General features: G+C 34.6%; 1 long non-coding RNA gene across 4 annotated transcripts in view; it reads right to left on the bottom strand.

The window, feature by feature from the left end:
- LOC121132914 overlaps window positions 1-19724 on the bottom strand; it is a 142884-nt gene extending 123160 nt beyond the window's left edge. For all 4 annotated transcript variants that reach the window (XR_005869633.1, XR_005869632.1, XR_005869624.1 and 1 more), the window contains exons 1-3: window positions 19683-19724; window positions 19472-19555; window positions 19247-19284 (exon numbers count right to left, since the gene is read on the bottom strand). This is a non-coding gene — a long non-coding RNA (uncharacterized LOC121132914). The remainder of the gene's footprint in view (window positions 1-19246; window positions 19285-19471; window positions 19556-19682) is intronic.
- Window positions 19725-19937: the final 213 nt, after the last annotated feature.

Below are 19937 nucleotides of genomic sequence, written 5' to 3'. Positions count from 1 at the left end.
TTTTGTCCTGGGTATTTCTACCTTGTGGACACATCCAGAAAACTCCTTCTTAGTATCTGAGGCCCTTTTATGACATGCCTTTTATCCATCTGCTTTGTGCTATTTCACAGACTTTATAAATTCAATGATCTCTGTGTGATTTTATCAAACAAAATAGTTAACGGCAACAGGGATTGATAGTGTTAAGCACTCGAAGATATTTTCCATCTATCACCTATCTATCTATCTATCTATCTATCTATCATCTATCTATCTATCTATCTATCTATCATTTATCTATCATCTGTCAAAATGATATTGTGTTATATTTAACATGTATTTACACTTGCAACAGTTCTAGAAGGGAAGCTCAAGATTTTACATTCTTTTGACAAATAAAACAATAAATTCTGAGATTTAAAATATTCCAGAGATTTTAAATAATATCTGTAAATTACCCATGATTTTAGATTGAAATCCGTGTGTAACTCAGATTTCTTATTAAGACATCAAATATGCCGGGCGGTGGTGGCACATGCCTTTAATCCCAGCACTCGGGAGCCAGAGGCAGGCAGGTCTCTGTGAGTTTGAGGCCGGGCTGGTCTGACAGCCTCCAAAACAATACAGAGAAACCCTGTCTCATAAACCAAAAAATAAAAAAAGACATGACATACATGTATGTTAATGTACTTTGATGATAGTCATTCTTCAGTTACCCTTACTCAATTCTGTGAGTACCCCTTCCTATTCTACTTAATCGAGTTTTGCTCTTTGTTAATTATTTGTGTGTGTATTATTTTCCATGTATATGTTGGTGCACATGTGAATTTGAGACTTTCAATATTTTCTCTATTTTTCTTTTCATATTCATTTAATAGCAATTTACTACTGAAAATAAAATTACATGGCCATGTATTCAATTTTATTTTCTCAAATATGCTGTGCATGTATCATATATTTATGTGCCACAATATAAGTATGTGTGAATAGCAGTACTCTCACTACATCTTTCAAGTCTTATAGTTATATGTTAATAAATGTTGTTAAAGTATTTGACATAGCTAATATACATTATTTGGCGGTTCATCCTTTCTAAAACATGACTGAGACTAGAAGGCAATAAAATCTGAGATGACTAGTGATATTTCTAATCTCTTTTCCAATGTCTATGTTCTCAATTCTGTTGTGGAGAATTATATAATTCCTTCTTGTTTTAATGCTCCATGTTTTGCTAAAGCCAGAGTTGCTATTTTCTTATTTATTCTATTAAATATTATATCTATAAAAGAGAAGCTTAATAAATGTTTTCCAAATAAGAAAGCCTTTCAGTCATGTGGGCACATAAGCTTCTAGAATACACTGCTGGCCATACCTTTAGCTACTTCTTTTGGTACATCTTAGGTGTATTTTAGGACTCCACCACACTAATAAATTATTCATATGGTGCTTGGAGATTTAGCATGAAAAGCTTTTATGTACTGAATTTAGACTTATGCTATGTAATGCCCATTACAGTATATGCATTATCCACTTTGAATGGTTGCCACATTGATAAATATTAAATGATTAAAATATTGAGATGACAAAAGTTCATTCAACTAAAATACCTTAGGAACTCACCAATGCTGATTCTTTGTACTTCTCTTTGCAAATATATGTCTCTATCTCTTAGCTAATTAACTTTTAAAGTTACTTTTGTTACTATCTACCTCAGGAAAAAAATGGATCTAAAGTGGGCTTAGTTTCCCTGAGCACATCATAGGTAGAGTGGAATCACTTTCTGAGTTACTGAATCAGCAAAAAGAGAGCAAATTCGGCAGTATTAATGCAGTGTGTGATGTGTCTTATCACAAACTGAGCAAAGAGGCAGGAAATTACAGGCCAGATAAAATGATGGGCTACTGAGAATTTTATCAAGACCAGTTCATCACTTCAATGATGATTGTAATGTCCGCGTGGTGTCACTGTTCTCGTTAGTTTTACATTCTCAACCCAGTATTCAACCTGCAGTACTATCACTACATAATTATAGGGAGACATAAATGGTCTAGGCACTTATTTTCCGTCTCTAACCTGCTCTTACCCTGCTCATCTGGCAATTCACTAAATTTCCAGTGCAGTGTTGGTGATCATATCCCTAACATGACCACTTTTTAGGTGTTACTTGGAATGCTTATCAGTGTTACTATCCAGTCATCACCACAGTATCATATATACCATTTATCTTTCAGCTTTTTACCATCATTGTGCCTAAATGATGTTATCCATCCTAAATAATGAAGAAATCCAATCATAAGTCAATATGAAATTCTGATTTTACCAGAAATGAAGGTATACCAGAAATACATTGAGCTCATATTTTCCCATTGATATATAACCTACTACCAATTTTGTCAAAGTTTCTAACTGTGGAGATTAATATTAGATGCCAGCTTAATTGGATCTATAACCAACTAGGAGACAAGCCTCTGGTCTTCTCTGTAAAAGATTTTGGGGACTAAGCTAATTGAGGTGGGTGGACCCATCCTAAATGTAGGCAGGCAGTGCCTTCCATAGGCTGGGCACCTGGAATGAATACAAAGGTGAGAGAAAGCTAAGAAATAGTGTCTGTCTTTCTATGTCTCTCTGTATCTGATTGTCTGTCTGTCTGTCTATCTGTCTGTCTGTCTGTCTGTCTATCTATCTACCTATCTATCATCTATCTTCTATTTGCCTATCATCTATCTATTTATCTGTCAATCAATCTCTATCTGTCTTAACAATCTCTCTTTTTCCTTCCTGACTGTATATGCAAGGTAACCAACTATCTCAAGTTTCTAATGTTGTGAATTCCCACCTATAGCAGAGTACCATGAATTGGGAACAAAATTAACCTCTTCTTTAATTTGCTTTTGTCAATTTTCTGTTTCTTTTTTTAATTATGTTTAGTTATTATGAGTCTGCTTGTCTGTATTTGTAGCGTGTACTTGCAATGTTTGCAGAGAGCAAAGGGAGTTGCCTAGTGTGGGAGTTGGGAACTGAAACTAGGACTTCTAAAAGAGCAGCAAGTACTTTTAAGCTCTGATCTATCTCTCCAGCTCTTGTTTGTCAGGTGTTTTGTCACAACTGTGACAAAAGTATCTAATATAATTGACCTAATCCCTGCTTCTTTTTAATTTGGAAGTTTATTTTAGTCTCACTATTCCTTACATAGTTATGTGGTACTACAAAGTGATATTTGTTATTATTGTAATCACAATAATTTTCATTTTGTATTGAGCACATACAAGTCAAGTTTATGATGTATTTTCTAACAAGCCACATTCATTCTTGTTGCTGGTATGTTTCATGCATGTTCTTTTCTGTCCCAGCTTCAACTAATTATGCCTTGCCCTTTCTTCAGATTGGATGGAAAAGGCATCCAATTTGACTATCTTATACAGAAGCCATCTGTATAAGAAAGGGTTCCAACACTAAGCAGATGGACAGGAAGAAACTGGATTGTTCTTTGGATCATTTATTTAAAAGGTAGTCAATTACAGAAGTTGAGTGCTGGACAATATCAAAGATTATATATTTACAAGGGATTTTACCATCTATAAGCCAAAAGGAATAAGTGGGCGTTGTTATTTCCTATATTCTAAACAGCATGTGTATCCAAGTACATTGATTTCCATGAGCTGAGGAAATGCTTCTGGGGACAGAGGTAACTGGAGTAGGTAACAATGATAAAAGGAGACAGCAGAAAATAAATGGAAGTTCCAATGAGAACTTTATTTTGGGGGGTACCATCTATTTTCTCATCTCTGAAATTATGAAAATAGTTAATTAAATCTCATTGAGAATTTGAATCTTCTTTCTGATGATGAGACAGAAGTTAGGAACTTAGTCACATCCTTTTGTTTTCCAGGCTTTCCCTATATTCCTGTATATATATATTAAAAGGTGGTCTAAGTTTTGTGTATAGCTGGTCTTCCTCTTATTTTAACTTAATTCTAATAATGAAAGAGTTCTTTGTATTTGGTAATATTCTCTATATTGTTTGTTCAATTTTTATGGCCCCTAGCATGTCTTGGGCCAAATAGAAGTGTCTATTTGGACTTTTACCTCTTTTTTTTTAACTATTTATTAATTTGCATTGGTATCAGATCACCTGAAACCAGAGTTACAGACAGTTGTGAGCTGCCATGTGGGTGCTGGGAATTGAACCCGGGTCCTCTGGAAGAGCAGACCAGTGCTCTTAACCTCTGAGCCATCTCTCCAGCCCCCAGGACTTTTACCTCTTTAACTAAAAGTTGTGCTCTCCATTTGCCCTCGTTCCATGAATCTCAATTCATTGGATAAAAATCCTTTGAGTTTTGCTTGTCATGAGGCTTTTCCACAACCATGCAGTGATTGTTAATATAATCAATTACTGGTTTACATTATATTCATTTCTTTTACAAAATGAACATATACCCTAAAAATAGGAATGAATCAATTTCAATTTTAAATTATACACTTCTGGAAGTAAACACACACACACACACAGACACACACAATCTGCACACAAATTTAGTGTACATGTAATGTATGTGTATGACCTTGTGGTATTGTAACAGCCCAAGTGGTTGTCTTCATCATTTGTTCTCCACATTATTTTTTTTCTTTCATAGAAAATAAGTTTTTTTTCTGATCATGACTATGGTTTCCATCTCTTCAACACCTCCCAGTTCCCTACCTCCCATTCAACCAGAATCCACTCCCTTTCTCTCTCTTGTTAGAAAGCAAGCAGGCTTCTCAGAGATAATAATAAAATAATATAAGATAAAAAATCTAACACATCAGAATCGCACAAACAAACTAACAGAAAAGAGCCAAAGAAAAGTCACAGGTATCACAGACACACTGGCTCATACACTCAAGAATACCATAAAATCACTAAATTGGAGGTCATAATATATACAAAAAGGCCCAAAATAAGGTAAAAAGAGGAAAGAATAATTATAATTAAAGATTGAAAAGGAAATTAAAAAGGAAAAAGAAAAAAATCCCTGACAGTATGACACATGGAACCTCCAAAGATGCCTCTGAGTTTGTTTTCTGATGGCCAACTAAGCTGGGCAAGTACCCTACACTTAAGAGTAGTTATTTTTCCCCAGTGTAACTCCCTTGGAGGAAATTAAATTTTCATTTGCAAGTGATTATCAATTGGAGCCAGCTTCTGGATTAAGCATTAGAGAGAGAGAGAGAGAGAGAGAGAGAGAGAGAGAGAGAGAGAGAGAGAGAGAGAGAGAGAGAGAGAGAGAGAGAGTCCATTTCTCCTTTCAGTTCTAGGAGCCCATCAGGTGCAGACCTGTGCATGCAACCTCTGTCCTTGTGATTTCATACGTGCATTAATTATGTGGATTTAGAGGCCCTTGCTTTCTTGATGTCCTCCATCCCTTCTGACTTTTACATAGTTTCCACCTCCTCTTTTAAAAGGATCTCTGAGCCCTGAGGGGAGGAATTTGATGGAGACACCCATTTAGCACTGAGTGTTCTAAGGTTTATCACTCTCTGCACAATAGCTGGCTGTGGTTCACTGCATTTGTTCCCATCTGCTGCCCAAAGAAGCTTCTCTAATGATGGCTGAGCAAGGTACTGATCAATGAGACAGCATATGTTTAGGACTCATTTTTTTTTGCTATTTTTAAAGAACAGTAGTATTTGGTTTTACCCTAGGTTCCTAGGTTGCTGGGGTATCTAGTCTCTAGTTTTTGGTCACTCAAGCAGTGTTCAGTATGAGTCATGTCTCACGGAGTGGGGCTTCAATAACATCAGATGTTGGTTGGTTACTCTCACACACTTTGTGTCACTGTTGGAATAGCATATGTTGCAGGCATGATGCACATTGTAGATCAAAGAGTCTGTGGCTGTGCTGGTGTTTATGTTTCTCCTTTGAAAACATGCAGAGAAACTTCCTCTACCAATGAAGGTAGAGCATAGCTGTGAAAGCTATATGTAGGCATCAGTTCAACTTCTACATGTTCAATGAGCAGTGTAGGTGTTGTCTTCAGCAACCGACGTTTGCTGTCAGTTTGTAGAGAGCAACTACAGCCTTGGCAACAGTCTGACTTGCTTGGGCATCCCCATGGTACCCCTTTGGACAAGAATTCAATTATATGTAACCTAATCCCAGTACTAGAAGGTTCATTGGTAACAAGATATGGCCATTTGGGGCTCCATCTCCCATTATTTGGTAATTTCATTTATCTCTCCTTGTATATATTTTAGGAAGCTTTTGCTATATTAGTTTTCCGTACTACCCTTCAAATGGTCCTTACTTTTACTTTTTATAGTAGAATCTGTTAATGAATTTGAAGCTCACTTATTTAGCTAGCCAGAGCTCCAAGGATCCCTCCTTCTTTGCCTCACCAACACTAGACTTACAGATACAGCCATTTTGCCTCACTTTTGTGTGAATTTTGACATTCCGAATGCATGTCTCCACGTTTGCCGTATAGACAGTTTACTGTCTGAACCATCTCTGAGGGTTCTGTCCTATATTTTAACCATCTGTAAGATATGAAGGTTTTTTAAGAGTTCAATGAAATCTGTATATGATGGCCAGGTGATGGTGGTGCAGACGGGCAGATCTCTGAGTTCAAGGTGAGCCTTAATTACAGAGTAAGTTCCAAGACAGCCAGGACTACACAGAGAAACCCTGTCTCAAAATAAAGCAGAACAAAACTGTATTAATACACTTGTACACTTATTTATTAATTTTGACCACAGAATAACATTGTTTTAGGATATTGTTGTTACCATGACAACGTAGGTACTGAATAAATAATGGAGACAATATAGCACTGAATTTGTCAAAGGAAGGTGTTGTGATTGTAACACCTCCCAAATTTGACAAACTCTCTTCTCTTCTATAGTTATGATAATTTCTCTTTTAACAGAGAAACACCATTATTGCAAGTAACTCAGCTTGAAAATATGAAATTTTATTGAGGTTTTCCACTCCAATTTATTGTATGCATACACTAATGACAAAGTCCTCTTGATATTTCTACCAACTCTATCTCAGAGATCTGTTTTTCTCCTCATTTTATCAAAATTTAACCCATTAGCATTATTTTGTTTTCAAAATATAGATGGAAGACAGCAGAAATTAAAAGTGGATTGAATGGGATGTTTTTATTTAATACTAATTATCATGGAAATATAGATAATCTTAAATTTTCTTATTTTGTATATAACCCATTTCTTTGTTATAATAAGAGTATTTCCTACCGACTGCTTATAATTATAATGATATGTAAAGTATATTTTAATATTTAATAAGCCTGAAAATAATTTTAAAATAAGAGCAGGGTTAAGTATTTTTGAGATACCAACAAAATTTACCAGTACCATTTGAAGTGCTGAAATAGAAGTGGTCCCCTCTGTCATATACCTAGACATGCACTTGTGTATATATTATCTCTACTACTGTTATACACGTAGATATGTGTGTGTGTATACATATCCCTGCTACTTGACTTCTTCTTCATAACTGTTATTCACTTCTAGTCCCATCTATTATTCTATAATCTCAGCTCCATTGGCAGCTTATCATTTGCTTATTGTTGTTTTCAGATAGTAAAATCAGGGTTGAGAGAATTCTCATAATTTATATAAATAGTTCACAATTACGTAAATTACTAAACTCTTTTAATAAATAGTTTTGTTGGTGTTGCTTGCATTACAACTTGCACCTAAGGAGAATTCATGTATTTATCAAGATTAAATCTTATTTATTTTTGGTTTATGATTTTATTTAATTGTGTATCTCAAAGGAGGTTCCTAGAAATAAGGTTGCTGAGCAACAATGAAAACAGAAGATTTTAGTTTCAAAATATCAATGCATTGAAATTTATTATACCATTTTTATAAGATAAAGTTGAGAAAAAGACCTGAAATCACAAGTTCCATGGACCCTGGAAAACTGGGTAACAGTACTAGCAGCCACCTGAAAGCAGAGTGATGGGTACACAGATAGCATCAACAAACTCAGCCAGAGTAAAAGCTATTAGACTTATAAACTGTCAATCATTATTAAAGAAAAATGTTGACAAGTGATTGGCATTTTCATATCTACTAGAATTAAGGAAAGGCCCAGGAACTGCAGCTTCAGAAGGCTGCTGTTCAAGACAACACAGCTGATATCTGTGATTCTGGAGCCATGGAAGATACCATGGCCTGGGATTTAGTTTTCCCCAAATACCACCTCCAATGAGGTAGCAATTTCATAAAATTCTCAAGTAACAGTGTAAAGAAAGTCAGAAACCAATACACTTTTCAAATGCATTTGTGGCACCAGGAGGGCATGTTGCAGCAAATTGGGAAAATCTCTGTCATAGGCCTCAGATGTTATTTGAAGATATTTTTAGATTTTGGGTTGTGTGTACTACAAGGAATTTACCTAATAGTCATATGGAATTAGGTCATAATACAGGAACAATCAATTGATGGATATTAGAGACCTTAAAGTTAGCCACAGATAATTTGGCTCTGAGCCTAGAGTAATCCAATCTGTTTATATCATTAAAGTGGTAATGAATCCATCAATCTGTCTACGTAGTGAGTCCTTCTTAGGACATTCCTCTTTTTTAAATCAAGGTCTACATATTTGGTCCTTCTTTTAAGAACCATACTAAATTTAAACAAAAATATCAGAGAATTCCTTTTATAACTGGGAAGAGAAAACGCAGAGTACTTCCACATTCACAGTATATTCACCTTAGCTGTGTCCCGCTCTCAGGGATAATGACTTCCACAGATTTCTCTGAAATTGTGAGGGGTTACATCTCCTACCTCAAGTCTCCCTAGTTACTTACTACTTTACCAAAGGGTGGAAAAAATAGAGTTAATAAGGACTAGATATTCTGATTAGTAGATCCAGCATATCTCAGCTTCCAGAACTGTGGGAAATTAATCTGTGCTGTATAGCTCAGTTATATATAGTAACAAGATCCAATTATGTACTATTTATAAAAAATTCATTTCACATATCATAAGATAGGAAAGTAAAAGATAAATGGAGGTTTTCATTTTGTAAATTGCACACAGAGCATATTTCAAAAAAGGAATATCACCAAAAATGAAAGCTATTATATAATTAAAAATAATCAAATTCTTTAAAATATATAATTATACTCTTTCATGAAATCAACAAGCAGATGCCAACATATAAAAACACTGACAGAAATTAAAGGGCAATAGACAAAGTCACTATGACAGTATGAGAATTCAATACACCCTTTCAGTTGTTAGTAAATGACACAGGCAGAAAATCTATTAGTATATAGTGTATCTGACCAGCACAATCAATCAACTTGATCTAACTGACATATGAACGTTACACCCAAAAATACACATCACATATTTTTCTCAAACCTTCACCAACATTAATGACATTTTATATAAGAAAAATGCACTAAATTAAAAAATAAAAATCATAAAAATATCATCTCAGACAAAAATGAAAGTCAAATCATAATATAAATAACAAAATTCCTTATGTTAACAGGAACTATTCATAATAATTATTAAAATTTAAATCAGAGAATAAATTTTAGAAATTTTAACATTTATAAAATAAAATTTACCTCATCAAAATTCAAAGAATGTAGCAAAAACATATTTCAAAGAAAATTCATAGAAGTAAATAAACTAATAAGAAAAAATAAAGATTTATCATAAATAACTATGATTACTTCAAAACTTAGGGAAAAGTTGCATTTCTCCTACAAAAAACAAGAAAAAATCCTTTCACAGATCAATGCAGATTAGAATTGTGGAGTAAATCAGCAATCCCAAAGTGATTGGTTCTGTATTTGGTGAAGAAAATCAGTAAAACCCTGGTAGACCAAGGAGTAAATGTGGAGTAGACACAAATGAGCTGTATAACAATGATGTTGGGAAATTCTCTGTTGATTTCCTGAGCAGGAGCAGGACAGTAAGCTTCATAATGGGATAAATGTTCTCAAGCTCTGAAACAGGCAGACCACCTGGCACTTCCATAAGGGGGTATAGACAATGTGGGGAACTCCATTGCTGTTAAAGTAGGTGAGTAAAACCTTAAAAGTTTGAGAGAACAATACAAAGATGTTTTCCCAGTAAATATGACTACGTATTTAAGGAAGATAAGGGATATTTGCAAAACCTTGAGAAAGCAGATTGTTTCCTTCCAGGATCATTCACTGCCTAATACTTAAACCACTTATGACATTGTAAGCACAGTGATAATGGTAACAGTTTCCTTCATTCGTAAAGACAAAATATTACAGAATTAAGTAAAGGCATATGCAAATCTTGTAAGATATGATATCTTAATAAAATTTTATTTACATTGAAATAATCATCAAAATCAAATGTAAAAGTTCAAAACTGGCATTCATAACTACCTTATTTGAGTATCTGATTATATAATTTTGACTATTATTTTTAAGATTTTATGAACTTGTGTCTCAGTGATACTAGCATTTCATGCATAATTTATAAGAATAATGTGTGTCAGTTCACTTAGATTTTACATTTTATATTTAATCACAATTCATTTCATTTTTAATTTTTTATTATGTAAACGATTATGATTTTATTTCACTGAATTTAGAGGTTAGGTGTCTGGAAAGTTATGACTTGTAATAAATCTTATGCTGTAACATTTTATTTCTAATTAGTTATTGCTATTATATAATACCAAACTCTATTCTATGAACTTGCTAATACTGACACTCTTCAGGAAGCACTTTTAAATGTCTCATTGGTTTCTATTTCGATGAATACCTCATCTGTGAATTAAATTGATTTTTATTTCTTTTCTTATATTAGTGCATGTTTTCTTTTCATTGCTAGTAGCTCCAGTGCAATGCTGAACAGGTTGTCATTAGATATTTTTTCTTTATTTACAATTCCAATAGAGTACATTTTCTTATTTCATTAAAGATGGTATAAGTTATTTGCTTTTTGTAACAATTTCTTATCAAGTTAATGAACCACATGAACCCTTGCAAAGGAAAGCATTTACCTGTGTGGGGCTGGATTACAGTTTCAGAGTTTTAGTCCATTATCACCATGGTGGGAATTATAATGACATGCAAGCAGACACGGCGCTGGAAAAGGAGCTGAAAGTTGTACATCTGGATCTGCACTCAGCGGGAAGAGAACCACTGAGTCTGGCTTGGGCTTTTGAAAACCTCAAGGCCCACTCACAGTGACACACATCCTCCAACAAGGCCATGCCTAATAATCCTTTCAAATCGTGCCACCAAGGGAAGTTTGTGTTTTATTTCAAACAAAACAGAACAAAGGACAAAAGAAACAAAACAAAAATACAACAATAAACCCAAAACAAAAAACAAACAATTCCCATACTGTCAGTGTGGCATAAGTGTCCTGTGGGAGTGCATACCCTGAGGGAGAGGAGCTTGAGTCTATGGTTTTACTACACCTTTCCTAGTGATCATCTTGAGAGACCTTTGAGAAGGAAATGGACTTGAAGGATTATAAACACTCATGCTAGCCAATGATCATCCTATAAGAATTTGCCAGAGATTCAGGTTTCTCCTAAATACTTTTATAACCACCACAGTTTCCTCTCATGTTCTCCCAGAGAAAAAATCAATTGTGTCTGATTTCCCTTCACAAAAGTTGCCACAGTTGAGTTCAGGGTACCTCAGATCATTATGGCTTTGGAAAGAGTGATTTTTTGGTTTGTCTGCTTTTTTTTCATAGTTAGCTGTTAATTAGAAGAACTAGTATTAGTGATTGATTACACACACACACACACACACACACACACACACACTGATTGCTGATCTCAGTGAGATTCTGTGGTCTGAATAGAATTAAGTCTCTATGAAGTTCAGGCATGATATTCACTCCCTACATTACTGGCTGTGTAGTGAATTTAGTGGGTCTTAGTATATGCTGTGTTTCTCTATCCCCCTTCTCATCAGTAATGACTTTGGGGTGAACATCTAAATGAGGCATGCATATATAAAATACTTTGTCATTTTTTAATTTGGAAAAATAATAAAACTATATTACAAAACGCTGTGAATGCAACTTAAATCTCTACATTCTGACAAAATGTCCAGGTACCATGCTTTATTAAAATTATTTTAAATTCTAAATTGTTTCAAAATATCTGTACCTGAGTACAGGGTTGTTTTTATTAATAATTTATTTATTTTTATTTGCATTTAATTATATTTACTTATGTGCATCGGTGCTTTTTGTGCATGTATGTTTGTATGAGCGTGTCATGTCCCCTGGAATTGGAGTTACAGACAGTTGTAAGCTACCATGTGGGTGCTGGGAACTGAACCCTGGTCCTTTTGAAGAGAAGTCAATGCTCTTAACTAAGCAATATTTTCAGACCCACAGTTCATATTCTTATGAATACTTTCAGAACAGCAAATTTTGGGTGAGATTTCCCTATCTTTTTATATTCTTATACATTGGGTGAAAACAGAAATAGAACTCCACATACGAGACAAAGCAAGAATTATGAAGTATAAAGTATAAAGATTCATTTAACTGAGGTTTTAGACTGGGAATGTAATTTAAAAACAGTAGGAGACCTTTCCCTTACAAAGCATATTTTTACAGGTGGGAATACAAAAGCTCAGAGAGTTCAAGTGATGTGTTCAAGATTTCACAGAAAAAGTTGATGCATGATAGTGATCTCCAAGATCAGGGACAGGTTTGGGGAGTTCCTATTCTCAATGTGGCTGGAGAATAAATGCCTGATACTGAGACTTTTCTCCTGTTTTACAGTTCCTAATGCTTTGATTAAATGTATGTTGTCCCAGGTGCTGAGATCATCTTAGTGTGAGCTGTTTCTCTTTAGGATTGGATCAATCTTGTGTAGATCTGGGTGGCCTTGGACTTACAGAGATCCCTCTACCTCTTAATCCTGAGTTTTAGGATTAAAGGTGTGTACAACCACCTCCTAGCTTCTGGCTTCTGGAGTTAAAGGTGTGTGCCTGGATGCTTTGGTTTGTGGTTGATTTGCTTTCTGAATCCTCAGGCAAAATTTAATAAATCCATAAATGAGATATAACCACCAGTTGGAACACATATTTCTACAAAAATTGATGGATTCTGATGAGAACAATTACTAAATCAAATGACAATCTTGTGTTTAGCTTTTATAAAAATAAGTTGATGATCAAAATGTCACTACCTTTATGTATGTATAGCTGTTATGAATAAGGGTACCTGCGATCCTGGATTTTTGACAGCATCTGGAATTGTCAACTGCGTGATTTCAATCATTCTAATAGATGCATGTTACTTTAATAGACAACTTCAAAATGATGGTGAGTTTTGTGGATCAGAGTATTTGTTTAATTGTAAAGAGCTGTTGCTTTTGTTTATGCTACATTTAACTATGTAATGTTGCTATTTCATCTTGCTTGCCTAAGACAACTGATTTGTCTAATAAAGCAATGAAAAGCCTATAGTTAAACAGAGGCAGGATAGACCACTGGTTTGGCGGGCAAAGAGAAAAGGGGAGCCAACCAGTCAGCCAAATGGGAGCCAGATAGACAGACATGGAAAAAACAGGAAAGCAGGTTGGACAGTAGATAACATAAATAAGTGTCAGGGCAGCACACAGATTAGTAGAAATGGGTTAAGTTAAGTGATAAAAGACTAGCTTGAAACAAACCTAAGATAAGGTCAAGAATTCATAATTAGTAGTAAGTCTCCGTGTCATGATTTGGGGGATGCTGGTCCAAGAATCTCTGCTACAGGTAAGCATTCTTGAACAGTGATACCATTTCTAGTCTTGTATTTTGATCCATGATGATTTGGTTGCATGTTGTTTCTATATGTAACTCACATTTATAGTTAAAATTTTTCAGTGTATTTTATGACATTTTATTTATTTTCTATTTCTAATAGTTCACTGATAGTATGTAAGGACACAATTTGACTTCAAACCATTTAACATGGCATAAATGCTTGCTAGTTACAGAAATTCAATTTGAGGGCTGTTAGAATTTTCGACATAGAAAATAATGGTATCTGTGAATTGGTAGAATTCAGCAATTTATTTCTTCTTGCAAAGTCGGTGTACCACCTTTTTCCCTCCATAATTTGATCATTTTGTCTGTAATTTTTTCATGATGATTAACAGAGTTATAAGATGGCACATCTATCATTATTTCAATCTTAGAGTGGAAACACTTAGTTTTGTCTATTAAATATAATGTTATTGGTTGTTTTACTGATTTTCTTTACCAGTCAGTTTGCCATTATTCATAGGTTCTGAGCATTTTCAGTTACAATTCTGATTTTCTGATGTGCATACAGTTATTGATTTTCTGTTTCTTCTCTTTTGACTGCTGTAAGGATGTGCTTGTTGGCTTTGGAGCTGTTTCCATGCAGAAAGTAAAAGTGGATAGCTACTTTCACAGTAACATGTTCTGTGAATTATACTGTGATTTAAAAATATGTGTATCTGTCCCCATGGCATAAGTACATGATTTCTAGCATTATCTAAAAAGACAAGATAATGGGTAAGTGATCTTCTGCCTGACTGAGCTGAATTGATAGTTTTGTGAAACTTAGACATGTTTTATTCTTTACCTTACAAATTACTTCTTCTTTAATTGTATTCCTTCTCTACCTTTCAGAATTTTCTTTCTCTACCAGTCAAATCTAAGTAACCCCATTTTGCTCTAATACAGAAATAGCAATTCCATTCCTATTTACCCAAGATACTGTGGGTGAGGAAATGATGAGAATAATTTGCGTGATTTTTTTCTTTACTTTTAGAAACCAAGTCATGTATAAGATTTACATAGAATTTGAAGTGACAGATTTTTAAATTGAAAGTTCTTGCTGTATAAATTGATGATATGGCCTTTCTATGGTACGGTAAATTACAAGGTTTTATAATAGGTATGATAAAAATAGCAGTCAAAGGCATCTGAAATAGTCGAGAGCAGATAGAGAAAATAGAGGAAGATTAGAGAGAGAAAGGAGAGGGAGAGAGAAAAAGAGATAGCCAAAGAGCAGGTTTATAAGTAGTATGAGTAGCCTTGGGAAGGGAAGCCCATGAACTACAAGAAGTTTAGTTGAACCTGCCTTAACATGATATGCTAGACTTTGTTGACTCCCCAAGGAAGGCCTTACCCCCTCTGAGGAGTGGTTGAGGGGTGGAAGGGTGGGATTTACTGGGGTGGGCAAAGGGGAGAGAAGGGCAAACTAAATTCAAAATAAGTATTTTTAAATAAATAAATTTAGGAGGTTATAAGAATTAGGATTCTAGCAAGGGCTTTGAAATAAGTAACACATGCTTATGATACTGAGGGATCCTAGAGGCCAGGTTGCACTTTGGTACCTAACAGGTTCCACATATAGTCATTTGCTCCTTCTGCCAGGGATATGGGAAATGACTCCTTTGGTAGAATGGGAACAACTTCAGAAGCTCCCGAGGAATGTTGGCTTTTTTCTAACTGCCACAAATAGCATTTCCTTTGGACTTGGCATTGGTAGCAGAACCAAATATTTCAATTGCAAGTATAAGTTTTCTCTTTTACCTAGTAGGAAGCAAAGCTACAAAAAATAACAGTATATTAAAATAATTAATAGAATTAAATTTACTCAATCATAAATATTTAATCTATTTTATTCATTAATGTTTACTTCCATAAATGTATATTTTAAAATGAAAAATATTTTAATGGATTGCTGCCATCTTAGATAATTTGTGATTTATGATTTGGGATTAACAATTTATTAAAATATAACTGGGATGAGCTACCAATAGTTAAATGTTCCCATTGTCTTTGAAAATGAATGAATTATATTTACATAAAAAAAGCCAGACAGTGGTGGCACATGCCTTTTTTTTTTTTTGAAGTTTTGCTAACTTATACTTCAGGTGGGGGTGATATCTCCAATAAAGAACTTCAGAAGTAAACAGCAGCCAAAACAAGATCATCCAATCAACAAATGGATTAGTAAACTGAATAAAAACTTCTCTTTATCCCAGCACTTGGGAGGTAGATGAAGGTGGATCTCTGTGGGTCTGAGGTCAGCCTGCTTTAAAGAGCAAGTTCCAGGACAAAACTATTAAACACAGAAACTTGGTCTCAAAAAAACAAAACATAAGTAAGTAAATAAATGTCACAAAAAGTCCTGAGATGACATGATTATTCAAACAATTTATTATCTAATAATATGAAAATAAAGAACTGAGAGATTAATTAGGACTGGCATAAATGAATATCAGAAGGATAATTGTAAGCACTAAATGTGACTAAAGCAATAACGAAGTTTCTTTTTAAATATATATAATTTTGTGTGTGTGTGTGTTTTGTATGAGTATATGCTGTTCTTCATGTCTTACCAAAACTGAAGGTGAAATTTGTTTAATTTGAAATTTAAATATTAATCTTCACTTACACTATCTTACTTTAACTACACCTAAAATTTCTTAATGCTCTAAGAAGCTCATAGTTATGATTTCCCTGTGATTCATATGCTTCAGTATTGCTGCCGGGATCAGTGAGTCACACAATGAACAGTGAGGATGTAATCTTCTCTTCATTTGGTGTAATGTCATCCGTAGATTCATGATAGAATTAATCTCTGAAGCCAGATTAGCCTGCAATTACGTTCATGGGTATTTATCAAACCAAAGTATATTTTGCCTCCTATATCAATTGGTAGGGTTTCCATGTTTTTACTCTGATTTTAGATAATAACTTTGTGCTTCTGAAAGCATCTAAACTTTGTGAAAGGAAATTGAGTACATTTGTTTCACTGCTAGCTGTGTTTAATTTTTCTTGGTAATAGAGAGATGGCTCAGAATTTTACCGCGCCCCTGCTGTTTTAGAGAAACCCAGTTCAGCTCCCAGAACCAAGATGGGTAGCTCATAACAATATGTAGCGTCAACTCCACGTCTTTTAACATGTTCTGCCTCCCACAGGCATCTGCACACATATGGCATACACTCATACAAACTCTCTCTCTCTCTCTCTCTCTCTCTCTCTCTCTCTCTCTCTCTCTCTCTCTCTCTCTCTCTCTCCCTTTCTCTCTTTTTTTCTTTCTCTCTCTCTCACACACACACACATTTTCTTAAAATATAGTTACACCTAGTGTTTGAAATTATCCTTGAGATATCCTATTAACCATTCAGTTGCCTTTCTTATATAGCCTCAGAGTTCTTCGTCTTTATATTTTAATAGATGCCATCTTTTCCTGTCTCTGAGAGAATCTCTCGAAGTTCATGACCCAAATTAGATAAAATAGTATTGAAAAATGACTTGAAAAGGTATGCCAATTAGCAACACATCATTTTAAAAGTTGTAATAGTCAAGACCTTTTGACATAGTCAAAAATATAGAAAAGATAGAAAAGAGAAAATATTTAGAAGAAATTTGCAAAACAGAAAAGCAGTTCAAGTCTTAAAAGTTTATCAAAGAATTTCAAAGATGAAAAATAGCTTGCTTAATAACTGATATAGAAGGTGCAGGCCATGCCATTAAGAACAATTAGGTCACCAACCTGCCTGCAGAATGTTCACACTCCATTGGTTCAAGTCCTAAAGACACAATAGGCTGCCACCCTTTCCTAGGTCACCACATACCCCCCACTGCTGTATTCCTACCCCTAACTTCAGTTGAAGACCACTGCTCAGATGCAGGACAAGCCAGCCAGAATAACAACCCCCAGCTCAGCTGGAGACTCTCTCCAGGATCAGAGGTTTCTCTTGCTGCCAGAACTCCAGGCCACAGATAGACATCAGTAGAACAAAGAGGAAAGACAAACCATGGACAGAACACATATTCAACAAAGACAAACTCAGAAATTGGCACCTAGTCTTATGATCACTCCAAACCCAGATGTGTGGAAACCATGTAAGAACACAAATAGCAAGCAAAACCACAAAAGGGAAACACACACACACACACACACACACAGAGGCACACACACACACACACACACACAGAGGCACACATACTGCCAACACCAACACAACACACAACCATCACCACCACTACCAATAACAAGAACAAAATATCAGGATATCAGGAATTAACAATTATCAAGTACTAAATATCTCTCAATATAAATGAACTAGCTATTCTAATATTCACAAAAATATACTTTAAGCTAAAATTAATCAGAAGAGAAAGGGAAGGACACTTCCTACTCATCAATGGGAAAATCTGCCATGATGTTGTTACAGTCCTTAATATCTAATCCTCAAGCACAAGGGCACCACATCTATAAAAGAATCATTAATAAAGATTATATCACACATGACCATTCTGGCTAATTGACAGGTAAAAAAATGAAAACTAAGCTGAAAAATACTGGAGCTGACAGACATTTTGTACCAAATTATCCTAACATATATCTGCAGAACATTGCACCCAAGCACAAAAACATATACCTTCTTCTCAGCACCTCATGGTACTTTCTCCAAAATTGATCAAATACTCAGTCTCAAAGTAAGTCTCAGAAGGTACAAGAAAAGTAAAATAGCCCCCTGCATCCTATCAAACTATCACAGACTGAAGCTGGATTTCAACAACAGATAGAGTAAAAAGCCTACAAATTCATGGAAAGTGGACAGATATCTACTGAATGACTATTGGGTCAAAGCGGGAATAAAGAAAGAAAGACTTTATATAATTCATTGAAAATGAGTTCATCATATACTCAAATTATGGGACACATTGAAAGCTGTGCCAAGAGGGAAGTGAATTGCACTAAGTGCCTATATAAGGAAATTGGGAATATCTCATCCTATCATCTTAACAGCACACCTGAAAACTAGAAAAAAATGCTCTAGAACAAAAAGAAACAAGCATATCCAAGAGGAATAGATACCAAGAAATAATCAAACTGAGGGCTATAATGAGTAAAATACAAAGAAAGAGAACATTACAAGGAATCAATGGAACAGAGAGTTGGTTCTTTGTGAAAAATAAACAAGAAAGACAATCCCTTATCAAAACTAAAATTTACAGAGAGAATATTCAAACTAAAAAATCAGAAAAGAAAAGGACAGAACAACAGACACATAGGAAGTTCAAAGAATTATCAAGTCATATTTTAAAACGTTATACTCCACAAATTGAATTAAAAATTGACAATTTTCTCAGTAAATACCACTTAACAATTTAAATCAATATCACAAGAAACAATTTTAATAGATACAAAACCCCCAATGAAATAGGAGCAGTCATTAATATCCCCCCCAAAAAAGCCTAGGCACATATTATTTTAGCACAGAATTTTACCAACCTGTCAGAAGATCTAATGTTCATACTCCTCAAATTATTCTACAAAATAGAAACAGAAACAATATTGCAAATTATATTTCATGAGGCTACAGTCATTCAGGTATCCAAAAGACAAAAAGATTCAACAGAAAATGTGAATTCATTTTCCTGCATGATCTTTAATGCAAAATACTCAAGTAAAATACTTGCAAAACAAAGCAAAGAACACATCAAAAATATCACTCACCATGATCAAGTGGGCTTCAACCCACTCAGTCAGGCATTGTTCAAAATATGCAATTCTTCCAATGTGATTCACTGTATAATCAAGCTGGAAAAGATGCATAATCATCTCATTAGAAAAACCACATGATTATCTCACGAGATGCTGAAAAAGCATTTGACAAAACCCCTTCATGATAAAGGTCCTAGAGAGATCAGGGATAACAGGAACATACCTGAACATAAAAGCAATATACAGTAAACCAACAGCTAACATCAAACTAAATGGAGAGAAACTGAAAACAATTCCACTAAAATCAGGAACAAGACAAAGCTGTTCACTCTCTCCATATCTCTTCAATATTGTACTTAAAGTTCTAGCTAGAGCAATACTACAACAAAAAGAGAACAAGGGGATGCAAATAGGAAAAGAAGTCAAGCTTTCCCTATTGCAGATGACATGATAGTTTACATAAGTGACCCAAAAACCT

This window comes from Mesocricetus auratus, unplaced genomic scaffold (assembly GCF_017639785.1).
Source record: "Mesocricetus auratus isolate SY011 unplaced genomic scaffold, BCM_Maur_2.0 Super-Scaffold_4256, whole genome shotgun sequence".
NCBI classification, from domain to species: domain Eukaryota; kingdom Metazoa; phylum Chordata; class Mammalia; order Rodentia; family Cricetidae; genus Mesocricetus; species Mesocricetus auratus.
Note: the sequence above shows the minus strand (reverse complement) of the source record. Positions and strands in the feature narration are given on the sequence as shown.